The sequence below is a fragment of the Rhinolophus sinicus genome, chromosome 1 (genome assembly GCF_057876585.1).
Source record: "Rhinolophus sinicus isolate RSI-liver-muscle chromosome 1, RSI-T2T, whole genome shotgun sequence".
Classification (NCBI taxonomy): domain Eukaryota; kingdom Metazoa; phylum Chordata; class Mammalia; order Chiroptera; family Rhinolophidae; genus Rhinolophus; species Rhinolophus sinicus.
The window spans coordinates 40809429-40821556 of record NC_142501.1 but is presented as its reverse complement, the minus strand read 5'-3'; the positions used below and the strand labels follow the sequence as shown (position 1 = coordinate 40821556).

Below are 12128 nucleotides of genomic sequence, written 5' to 3'. Positions count from 1 at the left end.
CTGACGTCAGTGCATAGCTGACTCCCCCAAGGGGAGTACTATGAAGGTGACCATAGTGATATTAAGCAATGAAGTATGTAGCACTTTTTCTAGGATGAGTTTGCGAACTTAATTGTCAGACCTCCTACATATGCATAATAAGAGTACCAAAAAGAGAAGAGAGAAAGAAATGGGGCTGGAAAAATATTTGAAGAAATAATGCTAGAAAAATTGGATGAAAAACATTAATCTCTACATCTAAGAGGTTCAACAAATTCCAAGTAATATAACCTTAAAAGAGATCCACACTTCAACCTATTATAACCAAACTTTCAAATGCCAAAGACAAAAAGGAAATATTGAAAAAAACTATTGAGAAGAAACTCATCACATACAAGGAATCCACAATAAGATTTTTTAATGTGATTTCTCGTCAACAACCATGAAGACCAGAAGGCAGAGGGATAACACATTCAAAGTACTGAAAGAAAAAGACTGTCGGGGTGGCCAGATGGCTCAGTTGGTTAGAGCACGAGCTCTGAACAACAGGTTGCTGGTTCGATTCCCACATGGTCCAGTGAGCTGTGCCCTCCCAACTAGATTGAAGACAATGAACTGCAGCTGAGCTTCCGGAGGGGCGGTCGGATGGTTCAGTCAGTTAAAGTGCGAGCTCTTAACAACATGATCGCCGGTTCAAGTCCCCCATGGGATGGTGGGCTGCACCGCCTGCAACTAAAGATTGAAAACGGCAAACAGACTTGGAGCTGAGCTGTGCCCTGCACAACTAGACTAAAGGACAGTGACTTGGAGCTGATGGGCCCTGGAGAAACAAAGTGTTCCCCAATATTCCCCAATAAAATTAAAAAAAAAAAAAGAAAAGAAAAGAAAAAGACTGTCAACTAAGAATTTTATATCCAGCAAAACTAATCTGAAAATGAAGAAATTAGAACTTTCCCAGATAAACAGAAACAGAACTCATCACCAGCAGATCTGATATATGAGGAATACAAAACGGAGTCCTTCAGACTGAACAGAAATGACAATACACAGTACTTGAATGCACATAAAGAAATAAAAAGCACCAGTAAAATAATTACATAAGTAAATATAAAAGGCAGCACAGGCATACCTCATTTTATTGTGTTTTGCAGATATTGTATTTTTTTACAAATTGAAGGTTTGTGGCAACCCTCCATTGAGCAAGTCTATTGGTGCCACTTTTCCATCAGGCTCAGATGATGGTTAGCATCTTTTAGTAACGCATTATTTTTAAATTAAGGTACATACAGGTATTTAAGACATAACGCTATTGCACATTTAATAGACTACACTACAGTATAAACATAACTTTTATATGCCCTGGGAAACCAAAACATCTAGGTGACTCACATTACTGCAATATTTACTTTATTAGGGTGGTCTCAAACTGAATCTACAATATCTTTGAGATATGCCTGTATAATGGTACATTTGTTTCTAACTCTTTTTTTCTCCTATCTAATTTAAAAGACAACTGTAAAAAGTAAAACAAAACAAAAAAAAATCTGTGTTTATGGGCATACAAAGTAGAAAGATGTAATTTGTGCAATAGCACAAAGGAAGGGGAGGAAACAAAACTATATATGAGCAAACTTTTTATAAAATTGAGATTAAGTTGGTATTAATCCAAATCAGACACCAAACACACTATCATAAATTAAGATGGGCAACCACTAAGAAAATAACTCAAAAAATAAATACTAAAAGAAACAAGGGAATTATATATGGCACACTAGAAAATATTTATTTAATATAAAAGAAAGCAGTAATGGAGGAATTAAGGAATAACAACAACAAAAAATAACATTTAAGACATACAGAAAACAAATACTAAAATGGCAAGTCTACCTTAACTGCAATTACATTAAATACACATGGGTTAAACACTCTAACCAAAAGGCAGAATTTGGCAGCATGTATAGAAAGTATGATCCATTTAGGTACTATCTGTAAGAGACATACCTTCGATTGAAAGACACAAGGAAAATATTGAACACCAGTAATATATGGGGGACACATGAATACTCCATAATCACTGGACAGAATAGTGTACTATTAACAACCCAAGGTTTGGACCATCCAGTTTTTAAAAGTCCGTAAGTCAGTCAAGGATCTGATTTTCACTCATCCAACAATTATTTAACAAAAACAACTATCTGTCACTGAAGAAATACAATGATCAATAAAACCAGATTAGGTTAGGGGAAAATATCTGTATATAATGTGAACTATAATAAAAGTTTAAAAGTATTAACATCTCATGTCCATCCCCATGTTTTTCATTCACTTAGATGTCTTAGCTCCTTATTCAAAATGCCTTACATCAGCTCCCCTTACTCATCATTCATTTTCTCTTTTATTCAACAAATATTACCTGACACTTATGATGTTCAAGGTATAGCCTAGGTACTACAGCTCTAACACTAAGCACATTGGCCCTTGCCCTCATGGAACTTACAGTTTGGCAAAAGGAAAGAGAGAGATAAGCTGTAAAAATATATACAACCACGTAAGTGTGGCAAACAAAGATTAAGGGGAAAAAGAAATCTGAACCTCTCTAGAAGGTAAGGCAAGGCTTTCCACTGGCAAAAGCCTTAAGTAAAAAGCTAAAGAACAAATAGAAGGCACTTCTAGTCAAATATGGATTAATAAACAGCCATTCTCTTCTAATACTCCACAAAAATGGTACCCATATGAATAGACAACTCACAGAATTATCCATATGAATAATAAATACATGGGAAAATAATCGATCTCAGTAGTAATCAGGGACATAGATAAAGTTAACAACAATGGGACTTATATACCTAACAGATTAGAAACAAAATACAAAAGTAATTATGCCACGATTGGCAAGGATGATAGAAAGTATGATCCATCCATGAAAAGCCACACTCTCAGATACTAATAGTGAGAGTACAAATAGTAACAATGACTGGAAAGTTATTCAAAATACCTAATTTGAAGATGTTCATACCCTAAGAACAAGCAAATTCTATGGCAGATCCTAGAGAAATTCTTTCATGCGCAGCAGAGAAGATGAAGAAGAAAATTCATTGCCACAATGCTAAAATAGCAAAAAAAGGATGAATAATGTAAAGGTCGATTCAGAGAAAAAACTAATTGGTAATTAATGAAAGCCATGCAACAAGTAAAACAGTAAACATAAACTAGTGTAATGTGCATCAACATGGGTAAATTTCATAAATGTATTACTGAATGAACAAAGTAGTAGCAAAATACATAAAATATGACATCAATTTCATAAGTTTTTTAAAAATTAAAATATCACATTATTTATGGATATACACCCACAATAAAGTTTAAAAGGCATGTAAGAAATGATAAACTACAATTTTCAGAATAGTGCTACTCTGCAGAAAAGGATGAGTTCAAGTGTTTATAATTATATCCGCAGTGATTAGTCCTTTTAAAAAAAATGGAAAGCAATATTAAGATCAGAGAAAAGCTAAGTGATGAGTATAGTACTCACAAGTTACTATTTGTAAGATCCTTGGAACAGGGTCCAGAATATATAAGCACTATATAAATGGGTGCTAAAACATATGTATCGTATTATTATCTAAATGTTTGAAATATTTAACTAAAATTTTTCATAGAACCCCTACATCACAAGATAAACAAAATGTAACTCAAATTGATCAATGACCTAAGTAGAAGAGCTAAAACGGTAAGTAAAACTCTTAGAAGAAAACATAGGGGTACATCCTCATGACCTTGAGTTTGGCAATGGATTCTCAAATATCACACTAAAAACACAGGCAACAAAAAAAAATAGATAATCTGGACTTAATCAAAATTTAAAACTTTTCATGTATCAAATGACATTATCAAGTAAGGGAATACACAATCTACAGAATGGAAGAAATATTTGCAAATCATCTATCTAATATATCTAATAAGTGTCTATATAAAAAATCTACAAAGAACTCTTAAAACTCAACAACAGAAAAGACAACCAATCCAGTTTTAAAATGAGCAAAAGACTTGAATAGACATTTCTCCAAGAAAGATATAAAAATAACCAAAATCACGTAAAACGATCCTCACTATCATCATTAGAGAAATGCAGTTCACACCCACAGGATGGCTATAAATCAATATAATGGATAACACCAAGTGTTGGTAAAGATGTGGAGAAACTGGAACCTTTTTACATTGCTAGTAGGAATGCAAAATGGTGCAGCCAGTTTGGAAAGTAAGACTGGCAGTTCCTCAAAAAGGCAAACATAGAATTACCACATAAACACAGCAATTCCACTCCTGGACATATGCCCAAGAAAAATGAATACAAGTCTCACAGAAATACTTGTACACAAATGTTCATAGCAGCACTATCCACAATAGCAAAACGACGGGAAAATCCAAATGTCTATCAACAGATGAGTGAAAAACACAATGTGTTAACAGTGGTATATATGGACTATTACTCAGCCATAAAAAGAAATGGAGTATTGATACAACATGGATAAACATCAAAAACATTATACTGATTGAATGAAGTCAGACACAAAAAAGTCACCATTGTGCAATTCCATTTTTATGAAATATCCAGAATAGGTGAATCCATACAGACAGAAAGCAGATTGGTGTTTGCTAGGGGCTGGGGAAAGGGGGTAAGAGGGAATGACTGCTTAATGGATGCTGGGTTTCCTTCTGAGGTGATGAAATGTTTTGGAACTAGATAGATTTCCACAACATTTTGAATTCACGAAACGCCACTAATTATACAGTTTAAAAATGATTACTTCTATATTATGTAAATTTCACCTCAATTTTTTAAAATTAAAAAAGAAAAAAAATTTAAAAACAATTGAAAAGTGTCCAGTGCAGTATCTGGTACATTAAAGACACTTAAAAATAATGGCTACTATTATTGTCACTATTCTATATTGTTAGATATATTGCAATATATCATTGCAATAATTGGGCCATCAACATGAGTAGTCACTGTGTATTTCTGATATTGACATAACTGCTTCAATTCCAAGATCTTAAACTCTTAATTTTCACTTTCTTACAGCTTTGTATCCTTCTATTTACACTACTTTATCACTCCCACTGAACCAGCAATTCACTCTTACTGAAATTTCTAGTCCCCCAACCCTTATTTATTGTCACAGCCTATCAATAACCCCTCGTTTCTAACTCACAATTTTTTGTTATTATATTGTTAAAGATTTTGTCTTATGACTTCAGTTTCTTCCTTGCTTTATCTCTGCCCTTCTAAATGCCTGTTTCTTTTCCATATGCCTAATACGGTGTGTTCTACACTCAATAAAGACACCAAACAGATAGAGAGACAGACAGAGAGACAGACAGAGAGACAGTCCAATGTCAGGAATTCTTCAATTGAGACATCAATCCAGTCTGAGGAACGGGAAAAAAAAGAGTGAAGAAAACCAGAGACTCCAAGACCTGTGAGAAATCATCAAGCATGCCAACATACATACTATGGGAGTCCCAGAAGAAGAGAGAAAGGGGCAGAAATAATATTTAAAGAAATAATGACCCCAAACTCCCAAAGTTTACTCCCTAATGTGTACTTCCCAAAGTATGTATACAACAGACACACACACACACACACACACACACACACACTCAACAGATACACTCTGGAATGTTTTTTAAAGTGGGAAAAATAGTATTGCTGATTAAACAATCATACCCAGCCTTATGATTCCCAATTCTACACTGAACTATTTTAATGAATTATTTTGCTTAGATGAAAGTAACTATGATAATATCCATGGCGCTTTTATGTGGAAAAAAAAAATCCAAAAATTTAACGTATATATAATCTCACTTGTTCCTAAGATTTCTTTATTCATGAGTATTTTGTATGAATCATACAATAAAACATCACTTTGCAATCTGAGCAGACTCTGAGTAGTCAAAGCTCTTCTCATGGATCACATGGCAGTCACTTCTTATGTTCATCATTGTGACACTGAGAATAATAACCAGTGGCATTTGTTTATTTTCCTTCTGATAACAAAAGACCAAGATCAGTAACACCCAACTTTGGAAATATAAAAAATTAACTCAGTACTCCAATGAAGATGAAGTCTCCTACAAAAAGTTCTTGCAACAAAAAACTACTGTACGTGTATTCTTAATTGACATAACTGGAAAAATCACATATACTAAATGAGCAGTGACATATTAAAACATCACTGATTTTAAGCAAAACTAGTCCTAAAACTTATGTCTCTTCTGCATAACAGACATCAGAAGAAACTTAAAATATCTAAATGCCTCATGAAAACCAGTTATTAAACAAACACTTTGCCCATTCAGCAGAATAAAAAATAAGCATTCATTTCAACTTGTCTTCTGAATCAGGGTGGCCCATTTAATGCCATTCAGCTTTTATAGGCTTATTTTCCATTTTTCATGCCTAACTCAGGCAAACTGTGAATAAAAGATATAACCTCATTTTAAGTTATCTTTATTAAATTCATAATTAAAATAATGATATTTAATCTTACCTTTAATCACCATCTTTTATTGATGTCTAAGCATGTAGTTTTTTTAGTAATATTCATATAAGCCCCTGTGTATCACTGAAGCATATTCACAGATTAATGGATTTTGCATAATACTGCAGCACTATCATTACTCCAATTGCGTAAGTTCTGAATTCTCCTAATATAAAAGTAAAGCATCTTGAAAAGATCTCGTGGATTCCCTTTTACCACAAGGTTGGACACAATATAAAAAGGCAATCTGGCTGGCTTCTCCATTATCTAGGCCTCCTTTTGGTAGGAGATGCACACGCTCTATGTTAGCAAAGGGAGAAGAAAGCCATTCTCTCTGAATAGAGGAAAAAGTGATTTCTCTCTCACTTTACAAGACAGTACTTCTTTCATTCATACAGTTAGTCTATAGAAATGACTATATGTGTTAGACTGCATTATGTAAATTCCAAAATGTACATTCCTTTCCAAAGAAAACAGTTTTATTACAATTGAAACATGTTGCATTTTAAACCAGATAACATTATCTCTGATCTTTATCAGTTAAACCTGTAATAAAAATTTTAAAAATCTCATTTCAAAACAAAAAATCGTATCCTCTGCTAGTGACAGTAAACATATCCTAATTCTTTAAGTAGGATTCTATGGCGTATAGCTACCAACAGTGTTTGTACCACTTATAAGGGATTTGACAGGAGAGAGAATGTACAGTTCTAAACTAATTTAAAATTACAAAATATAAAAGGATATAAATTTGGGTAAATATTTTAGAAGTAACTGACACTGTCTCATATTGATTAATTTGCTTAATGAGTTTACTCTAAGCATTAAGATTAACAGATTCAGAATAAGCACAATACATACAAAATGCTTACAAGAATTCAATATTGGTAGTGTAACCTATGAATAAAAGCACAGATTCAAGATTTCTGATCAAACGCAGATCTACCACTTACTATTTATGCAAATTTGGAGAAGTGTACTCACCTGTCTGAGTCTGGGTTTCCTTGTCTATGAAACAAGAAATACTACCTACTTCAAAAGGTATTGGTTGGAATTCAATAAATCAACATACAAAAAGGGTTTTTGCATGATGCTAGGTACAAAGATTAACTTGTATAATTCGTATCAAAAGAACATGGGTAGTATATTACATTACACAGAACACATCAAGAATTCTGTTTAGATCAATGGCAGAGCAAAATCATAACATGGGTGGAAAAGCTATTTAACTATTCTAGAGTCTAAACCTGTAAAATAAATAGTTTGAACTAGACAAAATCTAAGGAACTCTGACTTTCTGAAATTCAAAGATCCTACCTTACAGTGATGCCCAAAGTCAGTGATATTGACTACAACATTTCTCTCCAAAATTTATCACAATAAATTGCCTAAGAGACAAATTCCAAAAAATGAAGCAAAGAAGCAATGTTTAAGAATCTGATAACAATTAATATACTGAGTGAAAACCACTTTTTAAGAAATCAAAAGAATCCTATCAGAGTTATGCACAAAGATTTAATGTTAATTTTAATGGGGAAAACTTAACTATATTAACTACAAGTCAAGAACTTACAACTCAAATTCTTAAAAAAATTTATGATGTAGGTAGCACTCACAATGTGATGCTGAACGAAAAGGGAAAAATATAAAATAATATTTACCATTTTGTTTTAAAAATGTTTGCAAAAGAAAAGAGACTAAAAGAAAAGCCAGAAAAATGTTAGCAGGAGTTATTTCATATTAATGGAAATAGGTTAAGTACTTTCTTTATAGGACTTTTTTATTTCCCAATTTTCTACTGTAATCAACTATAATTCCCCCCCCAAAAAAGGTAATATTCATCCATGATTTAAAAAAAAAAAAACTCAGCAAACTAGGACCTAAAGAAAACTTCTACAATATGATAAAAGTTGTATTTACAAAAAAACTTACAGTTAATTACTTAATGGCAAAAGACAACATACCTTTCCTGCTAAGATGACAAACAAGGTAAGGACACGTGCTCTGACTTGTCCTTTTCAACATGATACTAGAGGTCATAGTCAGCGTAATGAGACAAGAAAACAAAATAAAAGGCAAACAGATGGGAAAATATTAAATAAAATTGTCTTTATTGGCAAACAAGATTGTCTATGCACAAAATCCAAATGAGTCTACAAAACCTACAGAACTAATAAGTGAATTTAATAAGGTTGATGATTCAAGGTCAATATAAAAATATTAAATTATTAAATTATCTATATAAGCAATTGGGAATTGAAATTTTTAAAGATTACCATCTGTAACAGTGCCAAATAACATAAAATACTTAAGATACAAATATAACAAAATATATGCAAGATTTTTATGCTGAAAACTTCAAAACATTAATGAGGAAAATCGGAGACCTAAATAAAGAAAGATACTCGACTAATGGATTAGAAAACAATATTAAGATGTCAAGTCTCTCTAAGTTCATAACTTTTAAACATTGCCAATCAAAATCCCACAATGCTTTTTTTATAGACAGACAAGTGGATTAAATATTCACATGGAAAGAACAGGAATTAGGATACCCAACACAATTTTGAAAACCAACAACGAAGTTGAAAGACTCAGACTTCCTAATTTCAAGACACACTATAAACCAACGCTAATGAAGATAATGTAGTTTTAGCCAAAAGAAAGACATACTGAAGGATGCAACAGAACTGAGAGTCCAGAAATACATCCACACATACATAGTTAATTGATGTTTGACAAAGGTGTTTGTGCTTTTAAAATAAGTTCAAACTTAAGTGACTATCAGTTTAAAACAGACTGACATGAACCTCATGGTAACCACAAATCAAAACCCTTTAATAGCTACACAACCACAACAAATAATGAGAAAGGGATCCAAACATAAAACTAAAGAAAATCACCTGAACCCAAGGGAAGAGAGCAAGAGAAAAAAGAAAATAGAAGAACTACAAAAACAACCAGAAAACAATTAACAAAATGGTATTAAGTACCACCAATCCATAATTATTTCCAATAAATGGACTAAACTCTCAAAACAAAAGACATAGCGTGGCTGAATGAATTAAAAAAACAAGACCCACCTATGTACTGCCTACAAGAGACTCACTTCTGATCTAAAGACACACACAGTCTGAAAGTGAAAGGATGGAAAAAGATATTCCATGCAAACAGAAACAGTAAGAAAGCTGGGGTAGCAATACTTATGTCAGACAAAATAGACTTTAAAAAAAAAAACTATAGCAAAAGACAAAGAAGGACATTACATAATGATAAAGCAGTCGATCCAACAAAAGAATATATCATTTGTAAATATTTATACACCAAACATAGGAACACCTAAATAAATAAACATAAAGAGCAAATATTAACATACATAAAGAGAGAAATCAACTACAACATGACCTAAGAATTTCGTTTTTTGGTATATACCTCAAGGAATTTAAATTACTATCTCAAAGAAATATCAGCACCCCATGTTCATAGCAACATTATTCACAAAAGCCAAGACACAGAAACAACCTACTGTTCATCAAACGAATGACTGGATAAAGAAAATATGATACACATATATGTAGACATATGAATAGATAGCTAAATAAAAAGATAGATAAACACAGGAATATTATTCAGCCATAAAAAGAAGAAAATCCTGCCTTTTGCAACAGCATGAATGGAACTTGAAGTCATTATAATAAGTGAAATGAGTTCGATGGAGAAAGACAAATACATAATGATATCACTTAGTGGTGGAATCTAAAAAAGCCAAATTCATAGAAATAGAGAGTAGAATGGTGGTTGCCAGAAACTGGGGATGGGGAGTAGGGGAAATGGAAGACATATTGGTCAAAAGGTAAAAACTTCCAGCTACAAGATGAGTACGTTCTAAAGAGCTAATGTTCAGCATCGTGGCTATAATTAACAATATTATATATTTGAAAGTTAAGAGAATAGATCTTAAATATCATCACAATAATGATTTTAAAAAAGGTAATTTTGTGAGGGGATAGAGGTATAACTAACCTTAATGTGGTGAAAAAAGACAAAAAAAATAACAGACAGTTCACCAAAGAAGATATACAGATAGTCAATAGGAACATGCAAATTAAAACATCAATGAGGTATCACTAAATACCTATTAGAATCGCTAAAATAAAAAATAAAATGACAAATGCTGGCCGGGATGTAGAGCAACTGGAAGAGTCAAATATCTTTGGAAAGGAATGCTAAATGAAACAGGTACCTTGGAAAATAGTCTGGTTATTTCTTATAAAGTTAAACATTTGCCACATGAACCAAGAATCCTAGACATTTAACCAGAAGAAATGAAAACATGTCTACACAAAGACTTGTATATTAATGTACAAAAAAACTGTACATAAATGTTTATAGCAGCTTCATTCCTAAATGCCAAAAACTGGAAACAACCCAAGTGTCCATCAACTAGTAAATTAACAAATTGTGATATATTCATACAATGAAATAGTATTCAGCAATAAAAACAAGAACAAAGCACTGATAAAGGCATCAACATGGATGAATCAAAAAGCATTAAGAAACCAGAAACAAATTCTACATATAGTAGGATTCCATTTATGTGATATTCCAGAAAAGATAAACCTATGGAGATAGAGAACATATAAGTGGTTGCCAGGACCTATGGGTGAGAGAAGGGAACTGTTTAAAAAGGGGCATGAAGAAACTTTTTGGAATAATGTAAATATTCTTTGCCTGGATTATGGTGGCGGTTACATGACTACATGCATTTGTCAAAGTTTATAGAACAATTATTTTTTAACTTATAAATTATATCTCAATAAATCTAAATTTTAAAAGACAGAGGACATGCCCTTTTTAAATATATACACCAAATTAAATGAGTTACATCCAGCTTATTAGGTATGGGGTGGGGGAGAGATAGTGAGGGAACCAAAAATCCTTAGAAATACTGCAAATCAAAAAAAAAAAAAAAAATTGATTTATCATTAGTAAATAAGAAAAATCAGATATTGATACAAAGAGTTAATCTACAGAGTTGCTTTTTATATTAAGTTCCCATCATTTGAACATAAAATAAAATTGGATGAGCTTTCAGGGAAGACCAAAAGTCACAAGGAACAGACTGATTAAAGAAGCACTGTGATTATGAGCCAGAATTTGGAAACAACTTACCTAAACATTTCCCTTCCAATATACTAATGGAGACGTCTCACCCACCCCAATGCATTCCTACCCCAACTTCTGCTATCAAGAAAAAGATGATAAATCTTCAAGTAGTGTCCTTTATTTGTAACAAATTTTACATCTACAGCTAGAGGTACAAGATAAAATGCCTCTTAGTAGACAAATTCCTGTGTCCATTTAAGCTTCAGACCAGCTAAACTGGTAACCATCTTTTTTCTTTCATTTATTGAAGAAAAAAAAAATGGTGCTGTCCCCTCTGTGATGACTTTCTGCAGATTTTGTCTGGTATTAAGTAGTAAGATGATTAAAATAAACAAACAAAAAGCTCTCAAGTTTTGAGCTGATCACTCCAATAAGAAAATACATTTTTCCATTTAATAAAAGTTAAGAGGTAAGTTGTAACTTTCATCACTTTTGTTTCAT

General features: G+C 32.5%; 1 protein-coding gene across 11 annotated transcripts in view; it reads right to left on the bottom strand.

Annotated features, from left to right (window-relative positions):
- The window catches only part of CCDC91 (coiled-coil domain containing 91), a 438752-nt gene that overhangs the window by 277502 nt on the left and 149122 nt on the right, over nucleotides 1–12128 (bottom strand). The window lies entirely within an intron of this gene.